Source organism: Gossypium arboreum, chromosome 6 (genome assembly GCF_025698485.1).
Source record: "Gossypium arboreum isolate Shixiya-1 chromosome 6, ASM2569848v2, whole genome shotgun sequence".
In the NCBI taxonomy this organism is placed as follows: Eukaryota; Viridiplantae; Streptophyta; class Magnoliopsida; order Malvales; family Malvaceae; genus Gossypium; species Gossypium arboreum.
The window spans coordinates 24,588,580-24,599,865 of NC_069075.1; positions in this window are offsets into that span (position 1 = coordinate 24,588,580).

Genomic DNA, 11,286 nt, shown 5'->3' on the forward strand with positions numbered 1-11,286 from the left:
TTCTTCTCTCTTTTAAGCTAAATATTGTTGATTTGGATCTTTACTAGTGATTACACTATGTCGAGGCAAGATTTATGACTTTGCATAGTGTATTATGAAGGGTAAATCTGTTAGACTTGTAAGATCAGTAAGATAAAGGATAAAAGGACCCCTTAGTGTTAATAATGATGGGAAAAGAGGGATATGAATAAATCTTGATGAGTTTCTTTGTTCTGTAGCAATAGTTGCTATTAGATGCATGATAGAAGCCTGGATCTGGAGTTTTGAACTGCAATAGGAGAGAAGCAGGTAAGTCTCTATGTTAACTCTTTTTTGCATAAAGATGGTACTTGTAGATCTGTAAAGAAGGGGTTGAAAAAAGATGTTATGATCCTTGAGGTTACAATATGTTATCTATGTGACTCTATGTGTGATTATTGAAGTATGTTTATGACCGTGCTAATGTTTGATAAGAATAATATGTAAACTTGGTATAGATTTGTTGAGTTCAATTAGGTCGATGTGAAGTATGGTTTCACCTAGATGTTTGGATTATGTATATGTGTCTTAATTGTATATTATTCGAAATGTTCTGATGAGAGTGGGTCTAAGTATGATGAGTCTATGTTTGTCTCTACGGAGTTGTCTAAAAGGGTCTATAAGGACTAAAAACATGATCTCTAATATGAATCTTTGAAAAGAAGTCCATGGCCATGACACCATATTGTGTAAGACCATAGCAAGGCTATGACATCATATAAAAAAAACTAAAAAAAAGGTGATTAACAAAAAAGGTGGTTATTTGCATGTCCTAGGATGATGAGGGGCAAACCTCATGAAACGTGAGTCTAGGTGAATCCCTATAGTAAACATGCTAGAAAAAGAAATCCTTTGTGGCAATCTATGAAAAAGGAAGCCTTTGTGTCAAACTCCATAAGGAATGCCTTCGTGGCGTACTCTTAAGGATTGTTTTATGGCCTATTCTGAATGGAAAGTCTTTGTGGTGTATTCTAAAAGATTCTCTTGTGGCATGCTTTGCCCAAAGCTATATGGAGTGTTCAATATAATTTTGTAAAAAGGTCTGTAAGATCAGTATGGTATCAAGTATTTATCAGTTGTATGGAAAGTATTATACGTATGATTGAAGATAATAAACTGATAAATCTCTTTGTGGTGGGTTCCATATGAAATTACATGGCATATTCTACAAGACTTTGAGTCAAGATTAAAAAGTTTAAAATGGGCTAGGGTATATGATGAATGTAACAGCTCGTTTTTGGGTCAAATCAGAATAGTGGTTTCGAGACCACAAATCTGAAGTAGAAATATTTATTTTATTATTTCTTTAAGGTCTACAGCATGATAGAATAATTGTGTGAAAATTTTGTTTAGAAATTTTATCGATTGAGTGAATTTGTCTAGAAGAACTAAATTGTAATAGGTGTAAGACTTGAATTCTATAAGTTAAAGGCGTCTAATTGTTATGAAATTGTAAATTAGAGGTCCTTAACTAGTAATTAGACCATTATACTTCATAATGGACAAAAATGGACATGGTTAGATAAAATTCCAAAGTTTTGCATTAAGGGCATTTTAGTAAACTAGTAAATAAATGATTTAATAAGCTAAAAATAAGTCAATTTTTATTCATCTTCATCCTCTTATGCTGAAATTTCAAGGAAGTCCATAGCTAGGGTTTTGGCCACATTTTTTTGAAGTTGCCTCAACCTAATCTAACTATTCTAGGACTAATTTGAAAGAAAATCAAAGTCTATAATTTTACCCATGTTGAATAAGCTTGTATTTTGATGTTTAATGTTAGAAATTGCATGTTTGTTGTTAGTTAAACAACATTTACGAAGTGATTTTTGATAAAGATGTCAAAAAGGGACCTAATTGTAAAAGGTTGTAAAATGTGTGGTAAAATGTGGATAAATGGAAAATGTGGGTTGTCATGAGCATGAAAATGGTTTGGCTAGGCTTGGGTAATGAAGAAATTGGATGGAAACCATTTTATAAGCCTAGGGACTAAAATGAAAATGTCAAAAGTTTAGGGGAAAAATGTAATTTTTGCCAGAGTGTGTTTTTAGGCTGAATTGAATAGTGTGATGATTAAATAAGTTAAATTTGATATTATAGATCAAATAAAATGAAGTTCGAGTTTAAACCGGCGAAAAACAAGGTTATGGACTAAACCGAACTAATAGTCGTATTTGTAACCGAGGTAAGTTCATATGTTAAATAAGCTCTAATATAACTGCATTTAAATGATTTAATATTGCATGAACTGTATGATTGACTATGTGGAAGAGTTTAATTCTACGAACGAGTTTGACGACGATTTGACAAGTAAGAAATCTCGTTTGAATCTTACGAATAGAGCAATACAAAAGTAACATGTTACTAGGGTTACCATGTGTTATGTGATTATGTGATCCGGGTGCTGGTCCTGTATGTCTTACCGGTGGCTGAGTATACCGGCATATGTTGCGGTTACTCGATAGCTTGTGTGAGTAGCACCATATAACTGCATCTAGACTAACAGCTTGTGTGAGCAGGCCCGTCGATAGCTCGAGAGCGAGCAATTATGAGATATGAGACTTAGGTAACATTGGCTATATATGTGGCACTTAGTGTGCAAAATTCTTGAGTATCCGACATTATTATTCCAAGTGGTTCACGGGTATGTCAAAGATGAGAATACGTGTAAGTTCATTTCGAGATGGTACAGGTATGTACATAAAGCATAGATTTATTGAATCTCAAAAAATGATGAATTCAAGGTAAGTTGGTGAAGAAATGAATTATGATTGTGAAACTCATAGTATATTATGTTATCTTATGTTATGTTACTTGCATGATCAATGTATGGTAAGGTTTGCTTATTTCTTACATATAGACTTACTAAGCTATATAGCTTACTCTATTTATTTTTCAATGTTTTATAGTATCACCATGCTAGGTCAGGTTGGAGATTGTTGGAGATTGCCTCACACTATCAAATTGTTATCTTAGGTACCGATGATTTTAAAAATTTTGAGATTATGGCATGTATAGGGACTTGGTTATTTTGTTATATGTGTCATTATGAATTTGGCCAAATGTATTGGGTTGTAATTGTCAAAGGTTTGATGTGGCCTTTAGCCATGTAACTTGGCTCATTTTGGTTGAATTGGTTGTAAGCTTATATATTATATATATGCATGCATGTGCCAATGCCTTGTTTGTAATACCCCTAACCCGTATCCGTCGGCAGGAGTATTACAAAAAAAATTCATGAGCAAACAGTTGAACAAAATAAAATAGTGGATAATTATTTTTTTGCCGATCTTTGCAATTAAAACAAAACCGAATTTACAATGTATCAATTTATCATAAATAAACAATTTCATAATCCAACGTATATATATGATGTACACTTGCCTTGCACTCATATATGCATCATAAAGAAGATCACTATTCATTTGGTAGTTTGCCATAATAGTTGAATGCATTACAAAATTTAAATAACTATTTAGTAACATTTCACTTAATCAAAAGAGTTGTATTATAAAGCAAACATAGCCATTTTTTATAGTATTAAAGGTTAAGCCATATTCGTATGGCCATGATTACAAAATTTAGTATTATGCCATGAAAATCCCATATTTAATATCTATACATGCTATATTGTTATACTTAAGACCAACTAAGAAGGGGTACCAAAACGTTGCAGGCAGGTGTGATGACTTCGAGGATGGTCCCGAACATGTAACGGATCAAAAAGAAATCTAAATAAGAGACAAGTAAACACACCAAATGAGTTTTCAACTCAGTAAGTCATAAGCAATATAATGCAACAATTAACTTAATATGTCGAAATAGAAACTAGAAAGGTCCATATATTACCCAAATTATCAATTCAACTACTAGTCCAGTCTTACTAATAAATCAAAATATCATATAACCGAATACCTTAATTCCTTCCTCCATTATTTAACAATGATGAAATAGATGCATTCATGCATATAGGTTTCAATTTTCATGTCTCCAATTTCTTATTACAAACAATAGTTTTTGTCCCTCATTTAGTTCCTGCATTTATTTTATCAACAACCAATTTCACACACATAGTGCTCAAAGTAAGGAAATTCGCACCCATAGTGCCATATTAACCCGCACACATAGTGCCTTAGCAATCCACACATGTATTGACATTCAAATCCACACACATAGTGCCATACAAATCCGCACACATAGTGCCATTCAAATCCGCACACATCGTGCCAAAGTCATTTCGTTTTAACAAAGAGATTGATTTAATTAACTAAATATAATCGGTCACATACCTTTCAGTCAAAAGAATCCATAAATGAGAGTAATTCCTTCATGATATGCATACACCAATTATGTATAGAATAACCAATCTTAATTGCTTATAGACTTACCTAGTGTTGGATAAAACGGTTCCAATCGGCTACTCGATACTATTCGCTTTGCCCTTGCTTGATTCCCCTCCTTTAAGTTCTTGAGCTTAAAATAAATAAATTGACTAGTTTAATCACCTTGCTAGTTATTTATATCCCATAATATTAATGATTTTAGATCACAAGAACCACACACTAAAATTTGATCTTTCTACCTTATGTTTTTAAGCTATTCGGCTATTAACCACCTAAGATCACATTACTATTAATAATCCAATCATTACTTCAAATAAACACACATATATATATTTGTATATACGGCAACCACCCTTGCTAAATACTCACATATATAATTTAATGATTTCCACTACATCTTACAACCGTCATTGTTCAAGACATTAAAACTTCAACTAATGTTTATCTAATGCCTCAAGGCCGAATACATTATCACTATCAAAATAGAAATTACTCACCATTTGTCATTTAACACATAGTTTCATCTCATGAACACTTTGACCGAATTCTCTAAACTAGCATAAGCTTCACATCTATTCATAACATCATATAAATTTACATATATCTATTTATCTAGCTCCTTTTTCACCTTTCTACTATTTCTATCCAAAACATCAAAAACACCATCCTCTTAGCATTTATCCAATCTAACCGTATGCCATTTTGTCACCTAATTAAGTAAAATATCAACATATGGGTTATAATAAAACATTGACTACTAACTAAATTTTCATTTAATTTAATAGAATTAACATGAAACCCTACCTTAATCAACCCTTAGGATGGCTGAATGTCCTTGAGAATTTCCCACTTCTTTCCCTTATGTTATGGCTTGCAAGAGGAAGAAGATGAATACTCTCTCTCTCCTTTCTTCTTTTATTCATCTTTTCCTATTAATTCATTTTTTTATTTAGATTATTTTAACCATTTGCCAACATAAAATTATAATAAATTTAACTTAGTGGGAGAAACATCATTACTTGGCCGGCCATTAATTGAATTTTTGGGCATTTTGACATGCAAACCCAAGCTTTCCCACTTTGTAATTATTTGATCCTTACAATTTACCTATCATATTTTCTAAGTTTCTCAACTAAGTCCTTTCAAGAAAATTCACATTCCTAATGTGACAGCCCTAAAGTGACCCTAGTCGGAAAGCGGTTTCGGGACCGCTAAACCGAGTCACCAAATTATTTGAATGTGATATTTATTGTCTAAAATATGTGAATGTGAATGTGCGAAAATTTTTAAGCTTCGATTTAGTTAATTGCATGTGAATGGAGTACATAGGACTTATGTGAGAAAATTTAGAAATGTGCTAGGCAAATGTAAAGTGGCCTAATAATGCATGTTATAAAAATGGTGGGTTTGCATGTCAAATTGCCCAATATTTGAGCTAATGGCCGGCCATGCTATGAGTGGAAACATGTCACAAGCATGTTATGTAGTGATGTATGTTAGGAACAATAAAATAATAAGTATGGGTAATAAAGAAATGGAAAAAGGAAAAGAATGGAGAGATTGTTTCTCCCCCTCCCCATTGCCGTGAAGGTAAGAAAGAAAACAAAAAAATGTCCATCTTTCTTCCTAGCTCTTGGCCGAATGTTCTAAGGAAGAGAGAAAACAAGTTGTGTTCTTTGGTTTTCTTGGCGAATTGAAAGGAAGAAGAAGGGAGTGAAGCAATCGGTCATCTTAGGTCACTATTAAGGTAAGGAAGATTGTACTAGCTCTTGAAATTTTAGTTGATATCAAGTGATTTTTGTAAACCCATGTTGAAATTGTGATTTTGGAATAAGTAAGGTTTTCGGCTATGGAGATTAATAAGGGTGATGGTCGTGTTTCATGCTAAATCTAGATGAACAATGGTAGTTTGCTTACATCTTGATGATTATGAGTTCCTTTCTTGGTTCTACCTTAGATCCATGAAGTATATTTTTTTTTATTTGGTGTTGTTGGAAGTATCGGCCATGGTATATCCATAAGTATGACTTATGCTTATTGCATGGTAGGTAAGATTTATGTTTTGGATATATGTTTATATTTGGTTATAATCAACTTTGTGATTCGGCTCTTGCACACATATATATATATATGATTGCACACGATGTATTGGTATGACCTATATATTATCTCAAGGTATATATTTACATATGATGGTGTTTCGGTTATGGAGTAAATGATGGATGCGTATTGAGTTATAAAATGTAATGCATTAGTTAGTAAAATGTATGCCATTTGTGTGTGGTATTAAGTATATATTCGGCCATAGGAAGAAGATTGGGGTTGCATGTATTCGGTTAGAGGCAAGCATATTGATGCTTTTATCTTGGCTTAGAAAAATTCGGCCAAGGGGGAATATTAGCTAAAATGTTGAGTTTGATTCGGGATTCCATATATATATGTGACTCTAATGCCTAAAGTATATATGGGCTAAGTACCTTGAGGTTTCCTTTTTGATGTTCGAATGAATTGTATTAAATTGCTTGATGTGATTAAAAATGCATATGACCATTGTGTAGTTGAGCTAGAAGGTGGCCATATGACCTATCAAACTCCTTGTCATATTCGGCCATAAGCTAGCATAACGAGACTTTAATAAGTTAAATTTGTTTGAATTAGCTCAAGAGCTTAGAGGACCACAGTTGGATAAGGGAAAGGAAAAAGTTATCGAATAGCCGCCGAAAACGTTCGACCACATCCGAGGTAAGTTTTCGAGTAATGGAACTTAGATTACGATTCGATTAGATCATGTTTTAAGCAAATCAAAATCATGCTCTTTGTATGTGGCTATTGAGCCGAAATTGCAAGTGTGATAAGTGTCTTGTGTTTGAGCTTTGGTAATGAAAATGAATTATGGATGTGTCATGATCTATTGATAAATGTACATGGTTATTCGAATGATGTCCGGGCTAAGTCCCGAAGGCTTTGTGCTAAGTGACTATATCCAGACTAAGATCCGAAGGCATTTGTGCGAGTTACTAATTCCGGGCTAAGCTTGAAGGCATTGGTGCGAGTCACTAAATCCGGGTTACGTCCCGAAGGCATTTGTGCGAGTTACTATAACCGGGCTATGTCCCGAAGGCATTTGTGCGAGTTACTATAACCGGGCTATAAACCGAAGGCATTTGGACGAGTAGCTATATCTGGTTAAATTCCGAAGGTACGTGATTCGGGAATGAACGATCTTGCTGTAAAAATTTCAGTTAATACACCTGTAACATCCCAACATTGAGGTATGTTTCGTATGTGCTTTGAATTAGTTGAGCCCTTACAAATAAGTATTCGCTCAGTTGATAAATGAGCTACCGGCCTTTGGCTAAGTTGATCTTTGTGTATGAATATAAGGGTTGGTAATGTGAAGTAAGTATGATATTGAGAATTTGTGCATATGAAATTATCTGTTTAGCTACATGAATGCTATACTTTTGTTGTGTCTAAATTCATGACTCAAACTTACTAAGCATTAAATGCTTACTCCGTTTCTTGATTCTCTGGTTTATAGATTTTGGTTCGTCAGCTATCGGACTCGGGATTTTGAAGTCGAAGTCGCCCACACTATCAAAGCTCCTTTTGGTATACTTTTGGTTGAACTTTGAAATGGCATGTATAGGACCACCCTTTTGTTGTTGGTCATAAACCCTTCGGTTTTGTGTAAATTTGGATAGCCATGCGAAAATGGCTTAAATATACTTTGATCATAGCATTATAATCGTTTTGTATGTTGTTTGTCGAGAGGTATGGAAATGTTGGTAACGGTTAGCCATGGGAATGGTCATTCAGGATCACTTTTGGCATATGTATGACAAACTCTAGTTGATCCATGGAGGATCATGAAATAGGTAAAGTTTACCTTAAAAATAGATGTTGGCAGCAGCAGTGATGTGGATGTGAAAAATCACTAAAATTAGTAGGAATGGAATTAAATAGTGAATAAATTATGTAATCTAACCTTGATGAATCTATTTTCATAGGAGAGTAACGAAACGTTCGTATGAGCAGTATATTATGAGATGTTAAAGTTTTCGTGAGACAGAGCCAGAACGGTTTCTGGATCCCCTGATCTGACTTTGGAAATTCTCTATAAATTAACCAGAGACAATTAGAAGTCATACCATATATTTATAGATTCCTTTTTGAGTCTAGTTTCATTAAAAATAAACATCATAAGCATTGAAGCCCTGTACAAGGAGTTATCCAAGTCGCATTGCAGGAAGGTCAGAATAGTCGAACCCTGTAACAGGGGAGACTTTAACTAATAAACTGTACTAATTGGGCCAAACAAAAATTCTAGAAAAAAATCTGTAGATGGACATATGAGTCTAGTTTCAGGAAAAAATTACAAAACTGATTTTCAAGTTTTGGAACTCAAGATATGATTTTTAAGGTGACAGTGACGTAGTTAGCCAACTGCCTGGAAAATTTTAAAATGGACTGTGAAAGCAAGTGATTTAAGTCTGCAAACCCCTCGTGTCCGACTCCGGCAACGGTCTCGGGTACGGGGTGTTACAATTTTATTGGTATCAAAGCTACGGTTTAGTCGATTCTAGGACTACCGTAATACGTGTGGGTCTAGCTATACATGCCATTTTGTGATTATTTGATAGTGTGGTGATTTCTGACATTTGCAAATGTGTTCATTTATAGTAATGGATCCCGATCCCGACGGAGCGGTAGCTGATGATCTTGAGAGTGTAGCGCCTGCTCCCGTACAAGGGACAGCGCCGGCGAACTCTCAACCTAATGCTAGTAACCCGAATGATGAAGCTAGACAAGCTTTCTATAGCGTGATGAATGATTGGTTCAACCAATACATTCGAACTAATACGGCTGTTCCACAACCTCCATTCCCGACAAATACCACCCCCGCACCTACAATACCTCCGGTGACTGACCAAATAAGGTCAAATAAGCCCCCAGTTGATAGAATCCGAAAACACGGGGCTACTGAATTTAAGGCTACGGATAGCGATGATGTCGAGCAAGCTGAATTTTGGTTGGACAACACTATTCGGGTACTCGATGAGCTATCTTGCACACCCGATGAGTGCCTAAAGTGTACTATCTCCTTGCTACGTGATTCTGCCTACTATTGGTGGAATACATTGACTTCTGTTGTGCCTAGAGAGCAAGTAACTTGGGAGTTTTTCCAAACCGAGTTTCGGAAAAAGTATATCAGTCAGAGATTTATGGATCAAAAACGGAAGGAATTTCTTGAACTTAAACAAGGTTCCATGTCGGTTACCGACTATGAACGAAAATTTGTAAGGCTTAGCCGGTACGCACGAGAATGCATTTCCTCAGAAGCCGTAATGTGTAAACATTTCGAGGATGGACTAAATGATGATATAAAGCTGTATGTTGGCATCTTGGAAATTCGAGAATTTGTGGTACTTGTTGAGCGAGCTTGCAAAGCCGAGGAGCTCAGTATGGAGAAAAGAAAAGCTGATATGGGAGCAAGGGAGTTTCGTAAGAGGTCTTCGGGGAAGCCCTTCCCACAGTCATCGAAGAAATTTAAAGATGGCTTAGGCCGATCTAGAGACACTACGAGCCTTTCTAGACGAGATCGCGATCGACCCCCTGTGAGCACACGAGTCACTTCGATCGCCAATGTTGGAAATGACCGTCGAGACAGAGCGGAATGCCAGTATTGTGGTAAATGGTATTCGGGGAGTTGTAGGTTCCATGACCGCTCTTGTTACAAGTACGGGTCAGTCGACCACTTTATCAAAGATTGCCCGAGATTGTCTGAACAAAATGTAAATCAGAGTGGGAAACCGGGTGCTACCACTGCTCGGGGTAGACCATCTAGGAATACGGGCAATGCTAGCGGCGGTCAGAGAGGATCAAGAGATGCTACCACCAGATCTGAGGCTCGTGCTCCTGCTAGGGCTTATGCCATACGAGCACGCGAGGATGCTTCCTCGCCAGATGTTATTACTGGTACTTTTACTCTCTTTGATACTAATGTGATTGCTTTGATTGACCCCGGTTCTACTCATTCTTATATATGTAAAACCTTAGCATCCAGTAAGACTTTGCCTATTGAGTCTACTGAGTTCGTAATTCGGGTGTCAAATCCCCCTTGGTTCATTACGTGCTTGTCAACAAAGTGTGTAAGAAATGTCCCCTAGTAATTCGAGGTTCCTGTTTTCCGGCGGACTTGATGCTGTTGCCGTTTGATGAATTTGATGTTATCCTCAGTTTAGATTGGTTGACCGTGCATGATGCGGTTGTGAATTGCAAAAGCAAGACTATTGATTTGAGATGCGCAAATAACGAGATAATCCAAGTTGAGTCTACGGACTTAAAGGGGTTGCCAGTTGTAATATCAGCAATGTTGGCCCAGAAATATGTAAGAAAGGGGTGCGAAGCATACCTTGCGTATGTACTTGATGACAAGGAATTGGAAAAGAAACCCGAATCTGTGCCGGTGGTTTGTGAATACCGGATGTTTTTCCCAAGAATTACCGGGTTTACCACCTGTTCGGGAAGTAGAGTTTGGTACTGAGCTTGTACCTGGGACTACGCCAATTTCGATAGCTCCGTATCGTATGGCACCAACCTAGTTAAAAGAGTTGAAAGCTCAGTTGCAAGAATTGATGGATAGAGGTTTCGCTCGACCAAGTTTCTCACCTTGGGGTGCACCAGTATTGTTTGTGAAAAATAAGGACGGAACCATGAGGTTGTGCATCGACTATCGTCAGTTGAATAAAGTGACAATAAAGAATAAATATCCGTTATCGCGTATTGATGATTTGTTTGATCAACTAAAGGGAGCCTCGGTGTTTTCAAAGATAGATTTGAGATCGGGTTATTACCGATTCATGAATTCGAGATTCGGATATACCCAAACCGCTTTCGAGCGAGATACGGCCACTACGAGTTC